The 17,097-nt window shown below is 47.6% G+C and overlaps 1 pseudogene; it reads right to left on the reverse strand.

The window, feature by feature from the left end:
- Positions 1-6,731: 6,731 nt before the first annotated feature.
- On the reverse strand, positions 6,732-7,513 carry LOC100713633 (ATP synthase mitochondrial F1 complex assembly factor 1-like; annotated as a pseudogene).
- Positions 7,514-17,097: the final 9,584 nt, after the last annotated feature.

Here is a 17,097-nt window from a genome sequence, read left to right on the forward strand (position 1 = left end):
AAACAAACTAAAAGCCCAAAAAGTCATCTTTTCTCAACATTTCCTCCTCTGACTTGACCAGCTTCATGAATATATGAATAAGAGCATTTCTGAAATAGAAAGTTCAAAGGGTCTGATAAAAATAAGCTTGGGTTATTTTAAAATGAGAAAGAAAGATAAAGAGGAGGAGGCTGCCTGCATGACGAGAGGGAGAAAGACACAGACGGGGAGCAGAGAGGGGCCAGGGCACTCGGGGCTCCAAGGCCATGGTGACAAGCGGGCTCCTATTCTGTGTGGGAGACAGAGGCTGTCTGTCTGTGAGGAGCAGTTATGACACACGTAGTGCCACCGCTCTGTTCTGAGTCTTGGTCCTAATAACACCCTTTGGCTGCTACAGAACAAGCAGAAAGACACAGAAGAGACACGGCATCCTAGGTGAGAGATGATAACACTTCTGGCTGAAAGCCTTGGCAATAAGGAGAACTGGATGGGCTGCAGATGACTCTGGAAGTAGGGACAGCTGAACTTGTCAGTCAGCAGCTGGCGGGGAAAGCAGGCCAGAGGTGTTCAGATCGAGTGAAGGGAATACGGGAAAGGAGCAAGTTCAAGGGTAGAAATCAGGATTTCTCTTCTGAGTATGTAGGGTGGGATTCAACTTGATATCTAAGTAAAAATGTCAAGAGGGCAGATGGATATTTGCCCATCCAGAGCAAGAAATTTGTACTGGACACTAGAGGGAAATCAACCTAAAAATACCACTTAGCGTCGGAGAGCTGCAAAGGCTTCTCTAGCGAGAAAGTGTAGCTGGGAAGAACAGCCAGCCCTGAGCCCTGCCAACCAAGCAGGCCAGAATCAGTGCCAGAGAAGCCAGATAGGTGACTCCCCCACCTGGTGACCTATGCATGCCTGAAAATCTGAGTTCCACCCCAGAGGTGGCCAGAGCAATGGCAGAGATTAAGCTTTTTGTTGCTGTTGTCCAAGGGATTGAACTCGCGACCTTGCACTTGCCAGGCAGGCACTTTTGACATTGAGCTAAATCCCTGGCTTTAAGCTTTATTTATTGATTTGCAGGCCAGGGGGTAAACCCAGGGCCTCAGCGCCTCTACACTGAGCCGCACCCAATCTGAGGTTAAATTCTCTGCCACTGAGAGCTTTGAAAGTTAAATGTATGTGGACGTAAGCTGAGACATGAGAGACATGAGATTCATACCTACTACTAACAACTCCATAAAATATTACATCTGCACAACTAGGTCATTGGTACATCTTTTTTTAAATGTCTTTTTTTTTGGTACTGGGGATCAAACTCGAGCTTGCCAGGCAGGCTCTTGGGCCATTGAGCTAAATCCCCAGCTAAAAATGTCTTTGTATTAGAACATGTTTGCAGTGCATGATGAGATGCAGCGTGGGGAACGGGTCTGTGTGCGTAACACTGCCGTTCTCCTCACGGTGCTGGTGACTGAGTGCGCTAGACCAGTGCTCTGCCATGGAGTCATGCCCTGAGTCCTTTTCAACACCCATTTTACTACATACATGTCTGCAGCAATGAGTCCATGAGTCATAGGGACTTGGTGCACACACATAGCACGTCTCAAAAGATGATTGCTCTGTCTTACAGGTGAGCAGGGGCTTTCTTGGTGAGGCCTTCAAGGAAGCATCACAGAGGGGACAGTGCAGAAGAGGGCGCTTAGGACCCTGAAGGACCAGGAACTTTGTCAGTGGCGGAGGGAACAGAGCATGAAGCAACTGGAAGGGAGCAGCCCAATCTCAAGCGTGAGAAACAGCGGTATAGAAGAGCAAACGACAAACACACCAGGGTCTAGGGGTAAAGAGGGGTTCAAAAGGGGCAGGGAGCAAATCATGAAGTTGGATGCTGTGCGTACTTCTCCTTCCCGCAGCAGATGTGGTCAGCGTGCACTACAAACATGCTACCATAGCAATTGAGAAGCAGGGACCTTGTGGACTCGGGCAAGGCAAACTGTTCAGCTGTTGACGTGAGTGAGACTCCCGGATGAACTGGGCTCCTCCTCTGGCCAGAAAGGCCTCCCTGGCCCACAGAGCATCACCACAGTGGATGGCACCACTGCTCTGTACCCAGGGCAGATGGCGCAGCCACCAATGTGACCAGCACACGGGGTACAGGTGCTCTGGCAATCCCTCTGGGAAAGGCCCCCTGCAAATATGTGACTGGAAACACAATAACAGAAAACAGGAGCGAAGGTCCAAAATCCAAAACAAAACTGAGTTCTTGCACCTGGGAGCGATCCTGGAGGGAGGCAGCCTGCCTGGTGCTGTGGGTCTGGAACTCCCCGCTCTCTGCTTGTTTCTGCAGTGCTGGGAACTGAACCCAGTCCTTTCTAATTTTTTAAATTTTGAGACAAGAGTCTGGCAAAGTTGCTGAATTGCCTAGGCTGGGCCTGCACTTGCAGTCCTCCTGCCCCTGCCTCCCAGAGGGCTGAGCTTACAGGCAGTGCCAAAAGGCTGGCTGTCCTGCTCGTGACAGTCATGTCCCCACACTACTAGGGTGGCTCTGCTATGGGACGCTTTCACCTCATTGCTAGCCATAGACACAGCCCTGTGACAGCGCCTCCTCCTGGACTGTGTTGCACCCAAGGTGCAAGAGCATCCCAGGTCTCCCACACAGGGCAGCTGATGGTGGCCTTCTGGTCATGAGGACACAGCATCTAGTTCAGCAGGCCCACTTGTCTAGACATGGTGACTCCTTCCCTTTTGGAAGGCACTGCTCCCCCCTCCCCCACTCCTTGTAGACTGACACTCTTGGTTCAGAGCTTCTAAGAGGCAACCTCAAAGAATGATAGAACTATCTCCAGGGCCCTTGCCAAGGTGTAAGTCCTGGACCATGAGAGATTGCCCTGGTAAAGTCCCCTTTTTCTGGTTATATGCTGTCTCCTTTGCTGAGCCTGCAGGTTGCGTCCCAAACACATGGGGCTCGCAGCCACCACCAGCCCGGTAGCATTTCTGGGATTTGACCTTAAGGGTCTACTGACCAGAAGGAGAGGCAGAGGTAGCACCTGAGCAGGCACCTGTGTTCTTCAGTCCTGCAAACAAACAGGACACTGAGTCACTCCTGTGGGTCCAGAGCACCCAGGGGGCCCGACCACCACATTTCTAGTGCAGCGACCCACACGACCCCATCCAAATCTCAGCATCTTCCTCCTTCCTCCCTCCTTCCAGCACCCTGACCTGGATACAGCAGAACTGGGAGGTGCTGAGGTTCAGTATTTTTTTATTTTTCTTTTGAAACAAGGACTCATTATGTAGCTCAGGCTAGTTTCAAACTCGTGGCAATCCTCCTGCCTCAGCTTCCCAAACACTGGGATTACAGGTATGTGTCACTGCACGCAATTTGGCTGCTCTGAAATGTAAAAATTACTAATTTGATTGCCCCAGCCTTGAAGAGACCAAGAAGCTGCTTGGTGGCTCCACTCTTCCTCTTTGGTTAGGAAATAATCCTCAGGCATTTGTTTTCTTTCTGCAAAACTCTGCTGCCTCCGGTAGCCGCTCACCCCAATATCCTTTGCTCCTGACTCTTCTCTGAAGGGCTGGAGATGTCACACTTGTGATGTGTTCCCCCCACCCTGCCAGCATCTCAGCCACGTGTGAAAATGTCAGCACGCATGGACACTGTACATCTCCTGCTCCACAGCTGGCCAGGTCCAGCACCCACTCTCATCTTAGAGGCAGCTCCTGGTGTGGGAAATAAGTCCACAGACTCAAATTGTCGGTGCAGACAATAAAGCACTTAGACGTAAGAGATCTCTGGGGGGCATTTTGTGTCTGCAGGTGGCAGACGTGGGACAAAGCAGGCCCCGGTACAGGGAGAGCGGCTGACCTTCAAACTCCTGGCTGAGGCTCAGTCTTGCATGACTGATGTATGTGGGCTGGGGTGGCATGTGGCCACATGAGCTGGCGATGGGACGTGGATTCAGACACCAAGTCCCTGGTTCACTCTGAGGACTGGCAGTGTTCTGGGAAAAGGTGCATTTCTTGGGTCCCAGGATATGATCAAGGGTGGGTAGAGAGTAAATAGGTCATTTAGCCTCAAATGCAGTTGCTTTGGCTTAGGTTCTAGCCTTGATTTAAAAAAAAAAAAAAATCTACTTAGCCAGGCAGGGTGGCTCATGCCTGTAATCCCAGCACTTGGGAGGCTGAGGCAAGAGGATTGTTGCAAGTTTGAGACCAGCCTGGGCTACAAAGTGAGCTCAAGGCCAGCTAGTGGCATAACAAGACCCTGTCTCAAAAAAAGACAAAAAAAAAAAAAATCTACTTCCCAGAAAGGGGAAGTACACCCAGAAAGATCGCACAGGCTGGGACCTGGGCCTCCCACTCTGAGAGCTGGGGTTGTGGAAGTTGTGGGAGGCGGGCACTGGGGAAGCATTCACTGTGGGGTCCTGGCAGATCCCACAAGGAGACCTGGAGCTGGCAACCCTGCCCGGATGTCCCGCAGGGAGATGAGGTGGACTTGACCTCACTCCTCTGTGAACCATTCACTAAACACACTGTCTCTCGTGGAGGAGCAGCATCCCCAGCAGCAAGAGGGCACAGCTGGGGTATGCACAAGGCTGGGCAGCCTGGGGACGCCACTGCTTAATCTCTCTCTCTCCCTCCTTCCCTGTCTCCCTCCCTGTCTCCTTCCCTCCCTCTCTCTCTTCCTCTCTGCAGGGTGGTACCAGGAACTGAACACAGGACTTTCAGCCTTTGCAAATTTTTTGAGCTGATTGTGGTGGTTCATGCCTGTAACTGCAGCACTCAGGAGGTTGACACAAGAGGATCTCTGTGAGTTTGAGGCCATCCTGGATTACATAGCAAGTTGAAGGCCAACCTGCACTTCATTGCAAGACCTCTCAAAAAACTTTTGAGATAGAGTCTTGCTAAGTACCTAAGTTGCCCAGGCTGTGTTCAAATTTTCAATCCACCTGCCTCAGCCTCCCAAGTCACAGGATTATAGGTATGCACCACCATGCCTGGCCAATATTACTCTTCTCTCAAGAGTTATCTTTTTTTTTCTTTTCCGTTTTTGTTTGGTTGATTTTTGATACTGAGAATCGAACTCAGGGCTTGTGGTTGCCAGGCAAGCACTATGCCACTGAGGTATATTCCCCACCTCAAGGGTCATCTTTAAAGTTCAATAGTATTATTTCTCCATAGCTAATTTACTATGTATGTCGTTGGGTTACTACTCTTTATAAAATAATTTCTGAAAGAGATTGTATAATAACACTATCTGAAGCATAGATTCTATTCTTTGGATTCTATAAGTAACATTCAAGAATCTGCAACCTTTAGAAACTTAAAACTTGGGGCTGAGGATTTAGCTCAGCGGCAAAAGCACCTGCCTTGCAAGCAGGCGGTCCTGAGTTCGATCCTTGGTACCGATAAAAATGAAAAAGACAAAAAAAAAAAAAAAAAAAGAAAAGAAAAGAAACTTAAAACTTAGGGCCCGAGGTACAGCTCATGGCAGAGCACTTGCCTGATACGCTCAGGCCCCTGGCCAATCTCTGATGCCTCCTCAAAGAATTGAAAACCACCCTGGCAACTTGCACCCAATCAAAGGTGTTCCTAAATGGATGGTGTCAGTCAAAGCACTTGTCACTAGATGGCACTACTGACAAAGAAATACTTTCACACCTAGCCTCCTCAATCAGAACCCCAAAGATGCAGTCTACTGTCTCTAAATCTTTCTTGGGCGTTTACACCTTGTTAAGCCCCAAGAAACTTTCCATTTAAAAAGGACCCATGAGGCCTTATGCAGAATCCCACAGTGGACTTACCTGTGCCTGCCTTACCTCTCCCCCATGGTATGGGAGCGCTGGCAGCTACAGGCGCCCCAGAGCTGCGGCAGAACCAAAGCCAAGTCATGTGAACAGGCTCTTGGGACCAGAGCAAGGCCCACCCGCCAGGTGTCAGGCCATGTTTTCTTCCCTGTTAACCACAGCACAGACAGCTCTGAGAATGTTTCGCTTTCAGTATTCTCAGCAAAACAGAGGCCTTGCCCTTTTGACCCTGCCATGCACTTCTGTTCTTTTTATGGTGCATAAATAAAAAAGCAAACCACGCCGGGCTGTCACTGCCTCTCCGTCAGAGAAGTCAGGTCCTACCAGGTCCCAGCTTTTCTGTATCTGTTCTGTGTCTTAATCTCCCATTACCCCCTCTTGGCACCCCTGCTCCCCACACAGGTTGCAGTAGCAGCACTATACATGTTTGAGAGAAGCAAGCCCAGGCATGGTGGCATGGGCTAGCAACTCCACACCCAGAATGCTGAGGCAGAAGGGTTCAAAGCCAACCAGGACTAGGAGCTGGGGATTTAGCTCAGCGGCATAAGCGCCTGCCTTGCAAGCAGGTGGTCGTGAGTTTCATCCCCGGTACTGATAAAAATGAAAAAGACAAAAAACAAAAAAAACAAAGCCAACCAGGACTGCACAGTGAGACTATAAATAAAAGGTGCATACAGTAACCTATTCACAGTAAAGGGCCAGGCAACAAAACCGAACGCCCTCTATGCCCATCCATGGCTCTAGACCACAGCAAGACTGTCTCAAAAAGACAAAAAAAGAAAAAAAAATGTTGACATCTTTATTCCTCATCTCCATGATCACTTCTTGCAATAAACACATAGAGCAGTTCTTTATGGACTGCTCATTACAGATGCTGAGCTCTTGAGTTCGGGTTGGAGGGTGGTTTCCTACACCATCCAGGGCTGAGCTGACTGTGAGGGGCCAGCTTTTACAGGTCTAAGTCTGGTCCTGGTTCTGAGTACATTTCAATTCTGCTCCAAGTTCACTTTGCTCCAATTCAGCAGTGACAGATTTGCATGGGAACTCACTTGGTCTGAAGTTAAATGTCTCCACTAACCCACAGGTCTCTTTACAATCAGTGACACAGAAGAGCTGAACTTGACAGCCAGTGCACTGAGCCTCAGTAACATTCAGAAATGTGGAATCCATTTCTGCTGTCAGCAGCACTGTGCCCTTCTCTTCCTTAACTTCAGGGCAGTGATATAAAATCAAAACGCTGGCTGCAGCTCCCACTCCGGTCTGGATATTTATAAGTGCCTGGTGACTGTCCCACAGAGGACAATGGTAGTGCACACAGAAACCCTGAACAGGACTGAGCCCCGTTCCTGATCAAATCAAACTTCTCTTTAGGAAGCACTGCATCTTTTGCTGCAAAATACTGCTGCCAAATCTGTTTTATTTCCTCTGCAGTTTTGCCTTTCACCATCACAGCATCAAAGACTGAACTAAGAGTCTTGTCATTAGTGAATCCTTTGCTCGTAAGCATCTGTCTTCTGTTCCACACATTTGATGAACTCACCTTGCACAGAGTACCCCACTGACTGCTTTTGAAACTCCGTGCGCAACTCAGAAGCAGCAGGATCAGACCTGCGCAGTTGCTGGATGTTGTCCCGGTGGCGGTGGTAGAGCCTCCAGCCGCGGAGCACCGGGCACACGCGCAGCTGTGCGGGAAAAACAGATCCCACACCCCAGGCCCCGGCCCAGGACTGCAGCGCCATTGCCGCCCTGCCTCCCCCACTGTTTTCCAGTTTTTAAATCAAGGGACAGAGCGGACAACCAGCAACCCCGGGTGGTCAGGGACAGGCGTTGGTTTAGCGAGCTGCACTGTGCAGCTCTCCTGGGCCTCGCCTGTGGGTAGCCGGGCCACGTCTGCATCCCAGACCCTGCTTTTATGCACAGTCAGTGCACGCACGAGCACCTTTTTGCAGCTGACCTGACGGGTGATTGGGGTGCGGTGGCTTTCCTCAGCCCAGGCAGTCCTCCCGGGCAGCACCTGGACTGCACTGGCCGTGTCGGAAGGCAGCTGCTCGGTGGTTTCAGGGATGGTGCCTCAACGGTCTCCAGCAGTGCTGCCATCGGGACCCAGGCAGGGTGCTGGCTTGGGTGCCCTGAAGGCCGGTGGAGAAGAGTGCCAGGCAGCTTGGCGGAGTCCCGGGGTGGCCACGCTGCAGGCCACCCAGGTCTAGCAGTCTGACCTGTCAAGGCATCTGAGGCGCAGGCGAGACTGCACGCAGTCATCGCAGCAACATGCACAGCTAGTGATCTAGAAACAAAACTCAGTGACAACTGATTATGTCTAACTTGGCTTCTCTGTCCAATAGAATATGATAGTGAATTATACGTTATGAAGGGTTTTTAATTCTTCCGAAAAATGCTTCTGTCCTGCTATTAAGTGATACACAAAGATAGTTTGGTTCGGGGGCTTTTGCTTTTGTTTTTCTGGTGTTGTATGTTTAACCCAGTATCTCATGCATGTTAAGCATGAGCTGTATCCCAGCCCCTAGATTCTGTGTTAAGTGTTTTTCATTCACTCACTCATTCAGAGAATCTCACTATGCAGTCCAGTTTAGCTTTGAACTCACTACATAGCCCAGGCTGACCTCAAATCCTCAGTGATCCTCCTGCCTCAGCCTCCTGAATGCTGGAACTACAGGTGTGCGCCAGCCATGCCAGGCTCAGAGCTAAGTGTTCTAATAATTAATTTAACCCTCATGACACTAACCCTGCAGTGTCAGTCATCAGTATTACCCCATTTTACAGCTAAGGAAACTGAGTCATGGCCAAAAGTTAATCACCTAAGGTCTCTTCTCACTGAAACCAGCAGCAGGACAGCTGTCAGTCCACAGTTGTCCTGCACAGGGCAGGCGAAAGGCTGGGAAACAGCGAGGCCAGGAGCTGGAAGAGGTGGCCCACCCACCCTGGAGACCCCTGTCACCTCCTGACAGTCCTAAGTGGCCTGAGATCTCCCTACTTCCAGAGCCCCACCTATGACAGCGTGAGGTACCAGGACACATCAAAGTCAGGCCCTAAGACCAGACTTCTGAGGCTGGAAAGCACAGGGGCCAGAGTGCCAACCTAAATTAACTGACCATGGCCTCCACTACGCTGCATTGCCCCTTTGCAAAATCATTCTCGTATATATTTATGTGTGGGGAAAAGAGAAGAAAACACACTAAGATATCGTCCCCAGTCCTTTTCTAGGATGTTTTTGGTTTTTGGTAGTGGGGGTTTTGTTTGTTTTGAGACAGGGTCTGTGTCTATATAATTTAGGCTGGCCGTGAACTCACTACATAGCCCAGGCTGACCTCTAGCTCTGCAGTCTTCTTGTCTCGGCCTCCCAAGTGCTAGGATTATAGGTGTGCTCTACCATGGCTGACTTTAATTTTAATATATATAAATATATAATATATATTAATATAGTATATATTAATATATAATGTATTAATATATATGCCAAGAATTGAACCCATGACCTTGAGTTTGCCAGGCAGGTGCTTATGCCACTGAACTATATCTCCAGTCCTCTAATTTTATTTTTGAGATAGGGTCTCCTTAATTAAATTGCTCAAACTGGCCTCAAACTTGCAATCCTCCTGCCTCAGCCTCCTGAGCAGCTGGGATTACAGGTATGGATCACTTCACCCAGCAGAAATAATGTTTTTAAGGAATTACAATTACTTTTGGGATGATATTCCTTTAGCCTAGTAGTGAGAGAAAAAAAGGAGAAGAAGAAGAAATGAATAAGTTGAAGAGGAGGAGGGGGAGGGGAGAAAGGAAGAGGGTAAAGGTGGAGAAGAAAGAAGAAGAAATTAGTGACTTTGGAAGAGCATCCTCAGAATTATTTCATTTTGGCCAATATTTCTGCCAAGTATTTGTGGAAGTGAGTATACTGTGTGAAAAAACAACAGCAACACATATTTTGGGCGTGCCTTGGTAGTTTCCAAAGCATATTTACAGAGTTATTCACTTGGCAAACCAGAAAGGACTTCTGCAATTAACACCTTGTCCGGCTGTTCACATCACCCTGCAACAGCCAGAGATGCCTTTCGTTGATTTGAACCTAATGAAGCCAGGTTCTCCCCCGCTGACTGCAGACAGCAGCCCGCTGTGTGTCTGCCCCGGGGCAGGCCGTGCTTCAGAGGACTGGGACACGCGTGTGTTGCATCTGTTCCTGCCCTGCTTTCCGAGCGTCCTTTTCAAAGCATTCTCACACAGCCCTGCACACCGAGCTCAGCATGTTGGTGGAAAGTCTCAAAGCCGCACACCTGCCTCCCGGTCACAGGCTGCCCTGCAGGACTGGGAAGGGCTGCCCGGCCACGTTAGTGAATGCGTAATTGAATTTGCCGAGCTTTCCTCCATGGGGGCCCAGAGGGGATAGAACTATCATCACAGCTATACATAGAATGCTTTATTCTCAATCTAAGTGACAGAACAGTGTTTTAGATGGATAGGATGAGAAAAGAAGGAAAGCTGGGCGTTTGTCCAAGGGTTGAGGGCCAGTTATAACTGCAGAGACAAAGCAGAGAGGGCATAATTTATAACAGCAGATAGTGCCTATGTACCAAAGGGACAGGGGACGGGTGTCTGGCTACTGTCATGGCAAAACCAGCGACTCTAGCTTCGAAGGAGCGTGTTTCTGCCCACAGCATCTGGTTGGCTCACTGAACTGGACAGTCCTAGGCACTCCTCTCTCGGGTAAGCAGGGACCAGGTAAGAGCCTGAGAAGGGCTACATGCCTCAGAACATGTCCAGCGGGTGTCACCAGTGTGACCTGTGGACCAGCTGGGTACACACTGTCCCGTGTTGCTCAGGGCAGTAAACCCAAACAGAGGCCATCACACACTCCGGGGAAACTTCCATCAAGATGTGTGTGCTGCTCCCCAGCCTCTCAGCACATGCATGCAAGATGCTGAAGGATGCTCACGCAAATGTCCTCTTGGGATGTGTTTGAAAAGAAAATTGCTGGCCTGGGGATTTAGCTCAACAGCTCAAGTGCTTGCCTGGTAAGTGTGAAGTCATGAGTTCAATCCCAGTACTGGAGAAAAAAAAACGCTAAACGGATCCAAGAGCTCTCTTCCATTTCTATAAACATCAAGTTCAACCTTTCCAGTAAAAGTACTAGTTTACATAACATGTTATTTTTTATAGCATATATACTCACTTGACAAAGAACTATGTGAGATCCGTGAAAGTAATGTGTATGTTCCGGACAAGGTAAACAAAAATAGGACTAGAGCCAGGGGTATAGCTCAGCAGCATGGTTCCTACTTGGCAAGCACAAGGTCTGAGTTCAATTCCCAGTACCTAAAAAAGAAAAAGGGAATAAACATTAAAACCACGCTGATGTAGTGGCACACAACTGTAGTCCCAGCACTTAGGCTGAGACAGAAAGATTCCCACAAGTTCAAGACCAGCCTGGTCTAGGAAGGTGATTCAAAGTCCCCTTGAACTGCACAATGAGAGCTTATCTCAACGTATAAACACACACACACACATACAGCCTTAAAACTATAAAAGAGGGTCCAAACTCATGCACTGGTTGTCCTGTACCATTTATTTAAAAGCCAGTTGCCTTGATCTTAGGATATGTAGTCACATGTCTGTCACATGCAGCATGTGGTGTCTGCCACATGCTGGCGTTCAGGAAATACTTGGTTCTTGAATAAACAAGCACACCAATGCTGGACCGGAACAGAAGTACAAATGGCTGTTACAGCTCCCACCTTCAGCAAAAAGGAAGTGTGGTGCTCCGTGGTGGCGTGGAGACCGCAGCACCGGATACCACCTCCCATCCCAGACGTGCTGCTGCCCAGTCAGCCTCCATCACCCAAAGAAAGTTCTGCTGGATAACCAGGCGGTACTCCTCTAACCAGCTGTAAGGTCACAGGAGCAAAGCAGAGAAAGAGAGAGATGCCAGCAACTGCGTGTGGACACTTGGTACAAAACAACCGCAGCTTTTTGAAGTTTTAATTATTTTTCAAAATAAAACAAATGTAAAAGGAAGAAGGTAAATGAAGTAAAATATCCAAGTTTTTACACTGCCCAGGAAGTAGTAAAAGCACTGAGATTAAAATTGTCATTCCTCCATGGGGTGAGGTGATGTGTGCTCTGTGGTCGCAGCTACCCAAAAGAGGCTGAGGCAGCAGGAGGACTAGAGGCTGTGTGTCACTGCATGGCATAGGACACAGGAGTGCGTAGTTGGCCTGTTTCTCGGGAGAGCAGGTGTCAGGCGTGCAGGATGGGGCAGAGCATACTGTCAGGGCACAGTGCTATGTGACACCTCCTGAAGGAGCCATAGGGACCAAGGCCAGGGACCAGAGCTCGAGGAGGAGCTTCAGGCAGCCCAGTGTAGGGAGGAGCTGGCACAGAGGGCCCAGGGGGGCCCAGTCCAGGGCAGCCTGGCCTCTAGGCGGGAAGCTGAGCGTGGCCCCACCCTAAAGGCTCCTGTTTTCATCCCTGTCTTTAAGAGAGAAACCTGCAAGGGCCCAGGTGCTCTGTGCGGTCACATGCCAGTGAAGAGCCAGCATCCCTCCCTCCTCCTCTTCCTCTCGGTGACTACGGTGAGGGCATTTTCATTTCCAGGGCTCTTTAGAGGTGTCCAATGGAAAGGGTACGGCTTAGTAGGGCAGCACCAGCCTGGCAACCATGAGGTCCTGAGTTCAATTCCCAGTACCAAAAAAGAAAAAAATAAATATCCAAGCATTGTCCAGAGGTCATCTAAACATGATTCCTGCACACAGAAGGCCCATATTTATGCGCTGCTAGCTGCATGTGCATCTGGAGAATGTGGAAAGAACTGTGTGGCGGCCTGGGCTCCAGGGGCGAGCAGAAGGGGGCATCCAGCTCCAGTGCTGACCTCAGTCCTACAGCGCTGGCTGTAGCCATGCAACGCTGAGTGTGTAGACAGCTGGACGCTGCAGCCTTGGAGAGAACATGAGGCAAGGACCTGCCGTGAGGAGCTCACAAACCCCTACAGGCCCCGTGGAGCATGGGAGGCAGCATGAGGAGCTGGTCTCACCTACCAGAGACTTCCTCCTGGCCATGCCAGAGAGCCAGGATTCAGACCTTTGGCCTAGGGCCACTCTGCCACAGCTCTCGCTGACATGCTCCAGGAGGGAAGGGGAGGGCAGCCCAGATGGGCCAGAGCCCAAGCAGGAATCGTCTTTCCCTCCCATGAAAGAAAAGCAGTCATCCAGCCCGCCTGGTGTTTAACACCTCTAATCCCAACTACTCAGGAGGATGAAGCAGGAAGATCCTGTACCTAAGGACAGCTGTCTTTAAAAACAGAAAAGGCTGTGATGTAGCCCAAGGCAAGGTGTGTTTTTTGTTTTGTTAGCGTATGTAGCATATACAAAGCCCTGGGTCCAAGCCCCGGCACCTTCAGAAAAAACAGTATCAGTTACTAGAAAAATTACAGAACCCTGAGAACTAAAGGGAACTCTGTTACTCAGAGCTAGTTAAGGTAGGCTGCCAGGACCAACACGGCTCTTGAGTTTCTTGGGAGGAAGGGCCACGAGACATTGAGAAAATAAAGAGACAAAGCTGGGGTCAGGTGGAGCCTTTACTCTCCTGATGGGAGGAAAGGAACTGGCCCCTCACTGCAGGGGGGTTTATTTATACCTTTTAGCAATTTAAGGTCACATGACACCCCATTATCCTAGCAACTCACTGTCTAGATTGTCTTGGGGCCAGGTGTGCTCTAGGCTGAAGCAGCTTTTTCACCTGGCTGCCCTGGCACTCTTTGTCCGTGGGATGGTCATGCTCCAGCCTCGCATGTATAGTCAATTTCCAGCTTCAACTGCTCCCAACATTAGGCCCTTCTCATTTCTACTTATTTTGTTTTAAGGAAGGTGCTAGAAATCAAACTCAGAACCTCATACTTGCCAGGCAGGCACTGCACCACTGAGCTAACATCCCTGGCCCTGTATTTTGTTCTTGATTTACTTTTTAAGGGATCCTTCCTTAAATATTTTAAGTGGCTTTTCTTGTTCAATAACATACACACGTTTTTCATGGTAACAAATTCATTTCTAAAAATTTATACAAGTCTAGTACAATTTTTCAGAAAATACTCTATTGAATTCTTTTTCTTTTTAATATTAAAAACAGCAGTTCAGGAATATTCTTGTAGCTAAGTCAGTTTTTCTGCAATTCTTTCACATACAATTTATAAAATATAAAATTTTCCATTTTAACCTGTTCAAGTATACAGCCCAGTGATTCCTTCTCTCCCTGAGTACTGGGGATTGGGCCAGGGAGCTCTAAACTACATCCTCTGCCATTTTTAATTTTTTTTAATTTTGAGACAGAGTCTAAGTTGCCCACGCTGGGCTGGAACTTGTCTCCTGAGTAGCTGGAATTACAAGTGTGTGTCTCCCTGCCTGGCCAATTTGGTGTGTTTAATGTGTACTGTATTCACAAAGTTGCACAGTCATTGCTATTATCCAATTCCAGAACATTTCAGTCACTCATAAAAAGTAACTCCATCCATATTAGTTACCCCGGATCCTGTGTCCCTCCATGCCCTGAAAATTACAGAGCTAGCTCCTGTCTCTAAGCACTTGCCCATCCTGGACATTTCATAGAAATGAATCACACAGCATGTGACCCTTCCTGGCTGTCTTCTTTACTTGCCTGTCTCCTAGTAATCCAAGTCATGGCATATGCATCCTTCTCTCCATCCCTCTTGCACCTGAAATTTTACTCCACTGTACGGATTTTGTGTATCATTTTTCAGTTGCTGGATATTCCAATACTTCTAACTTTTTATTTTGGGAATAGCAATACTTTGCACATTTTTTTGTACAACTTTTGTGTGGACCTATGTTTTCAATATCTAGATGGAAAGTTGTCGAATCATGTTTGACATTTCGAAGAAAACCCACACACCATTTTCCACAGCTGCCAGACCCTTTTCACACTCCTGCTGGCATAGTGATAGGGTTCTGGCTTCTCCATAACCTTGCTGACATGTTACTTTCTTTCCTCTATCATAATTGCTACCATATTAGGTGTGCAGGAGTATTTATTGTGGTTTTGATTTGCATTTTCCTTATGATTCATATGGTTGAGCATCTTTTCATGTACTCACAGGCCAGATGTGTATCTTCTTTGAGGAAACAGCTATCCAAATACTTTACCAGACCTTTAACTGGGTTGCTTGTCTTTTTATTGTTGAATTGTAATTTTTTTTTTTTGTCTTTTTTTGTCTTTTTCATCGGTACCAGGGATCAAACTCACAACTGCCTGCTTTCAAGGCAGGCACTTATGCTGCTGAGCTAAACCCCCAGCCCCGAATTGTAATTTTTTAATATATTGAATATTATTATCTTAGATATGTGATTTACAAATATTTTCTTTCATTGTATGGATTGCTGTTTTCTCTTTCTTTCTTTCTTTTTTTTTTCTCCTTTCTTCCTTTCTTTCTTTCTTTTCCCCAGTACTGAGGATTGAACCCAGGACCTTTTCTCTGAGCTACATCTCCAGCCTATTTTTATTCTTTTTTTTTTTTAATTGTCTCACTATACAGTTCAGGCTGGCTCACAATGATCCTCCTGCCTCAGCCTCCTGAGTGCTGGGATTATAGGCCTGCACCACCATGCCCAGCTCCCTTTTTTCATTCTTTATTCTGAGAATGGGTCTCTCTCAGGTTGGGATCAAACTTTCAGTCCTCCTGCCTGTGCCCTCCAGAGTGTGGGGATTACCAGTATGCACCACCATGCACACATGGTTCCTTGATAGTGTTGTTATGCGGTTTTAAAATTTTGATAAATCCCAACTTACCTATTTTTTCCTTTGTTTGTTGTGTTTTTGGTGTCCTATTTAAACTGTTGGATAAAGAGTGGGATGAAGTGGAGGCGGGGGTAAAAGGGATCCAAGTCTGTTACATGCATGTACAGAGCTGCCTGAATGAAACCATTCATCTGTGTAACAACAGGCATTGACAATAAAAGATGTGAAATAAATACATATATTTGTGTAAATACACACACACACACACACACACACACTGTGGTATGGAGGACCACCAGGACAGCTCTCCCTGAAAGAGGACCATCTGTCTCCATGTTGGCTAACCCTGGCCCTAATTCTGTGTGCTGATCTGCACAGAGCCAGCTAGGTTAACACTTTACCCCCTCAGCTGGACATAAGCATGCACATGGCTCTAGCTGAGTGCTGATGTGTAGCCCTTGAAACAATGTGACATCAGTGATGCCCCACCTACAGCTCCCTACTAAGCATGATCTAGACTGAGAGATGCTGTGCTGTCCACTGAGACTGAGCCTCAAGAAAGAGAAGAGGCCGTTGCTGTGACCCAGCACAGCTCTAGATGTTCCTGGGTGGCAAGAGGGTAAGAGGATGAGAAAATAAAGAGATGAAAGCTGAGGGCAGGTGGAGCCCTCTCTCCTGATGGGAGAAAAGAACTGCTCAACCCCTGAAGCATGTTTATTCATACAGTCAGAAGAAAGACATCAATTTCAAGCGCCCTCGCCTAGCAGCTGGTCTGCCTGGCTGGCCTCGGCCCCTTGCCTTGTTACATGGCTTGCTTTGGGCTCTCTGTGTCTTCAGGGCTGGCCTTGTTTTGGTTCCACAGTGTGATAACTCTGTAGCTTCGGCTTCTCACAACATCTCTCCCATTTTTGTTTTGTAGTTACAAGGGATGAGTGGTCAGTTGAACTTGGAGGAGCTGTGTTCAGAGAACTCTGTGGAAGACCTTTTTATTCTTGAACCCTTTTCATTTTAAGTGCAGTCCAAGAATTTTAAGTTCTTGCATTCAGTAACTTGATCTTGTACAGTCCATTAATCAGCTCAGTGTAGCTGGCAATTGTCAGAGGGTGTTAGTGATTTGAGTTTTTTAATAGCTATTAGATTGTTTTACATATTTTAGTGGGTTTTTTGTTTCTTATTCATCAATTGGAGTCCTGTCCAACAACTTCCCCCTACCCTAAAGGATTTTTAAGAGCTTAACAATTTTTTAATGACTTATAAAAACCCAATCACAACATTTAATATGTTATTTTAGAACAATTAGGGACTCTCAAGTTATGATAAACAATAATATACATTACACTTACACAACCAATCATTTTGACCAGCTGGCAACCCAATTGGAAGCATGCTTTTTAAATCTATAACCCATAGTAATCTTTGATCAAACGATCCAAAAATGCAAAAGAAAAATAAAAGAGAAAAAATTGTTTAGCTCAAACAAAGACAGCTGTTAACTTATTGGACAAATAGACAAACAAGTATACAGCTTGTCAGTATACTTGTCTGAGAGCTCTCTGAGTTCCGGGGGGCT

The sequence above is a fragment of the Cavia porcellus genome, unplaced genomic scaffold (genome assembly GCF_034190915.1).
Source record: "Cavia porcellus strain 051 isolate PalLab524CR breed Dunkin Hartley unplaced genomic scaffold, mCavPor4.1 scaffold_8, whole genome shotgun sequence".
Lineage (NCBI taxonomy): Eukaryota > Metazoa > Chordata > Mammalia > Rodentia > Caviidae > Cavia > Cavia porcellus.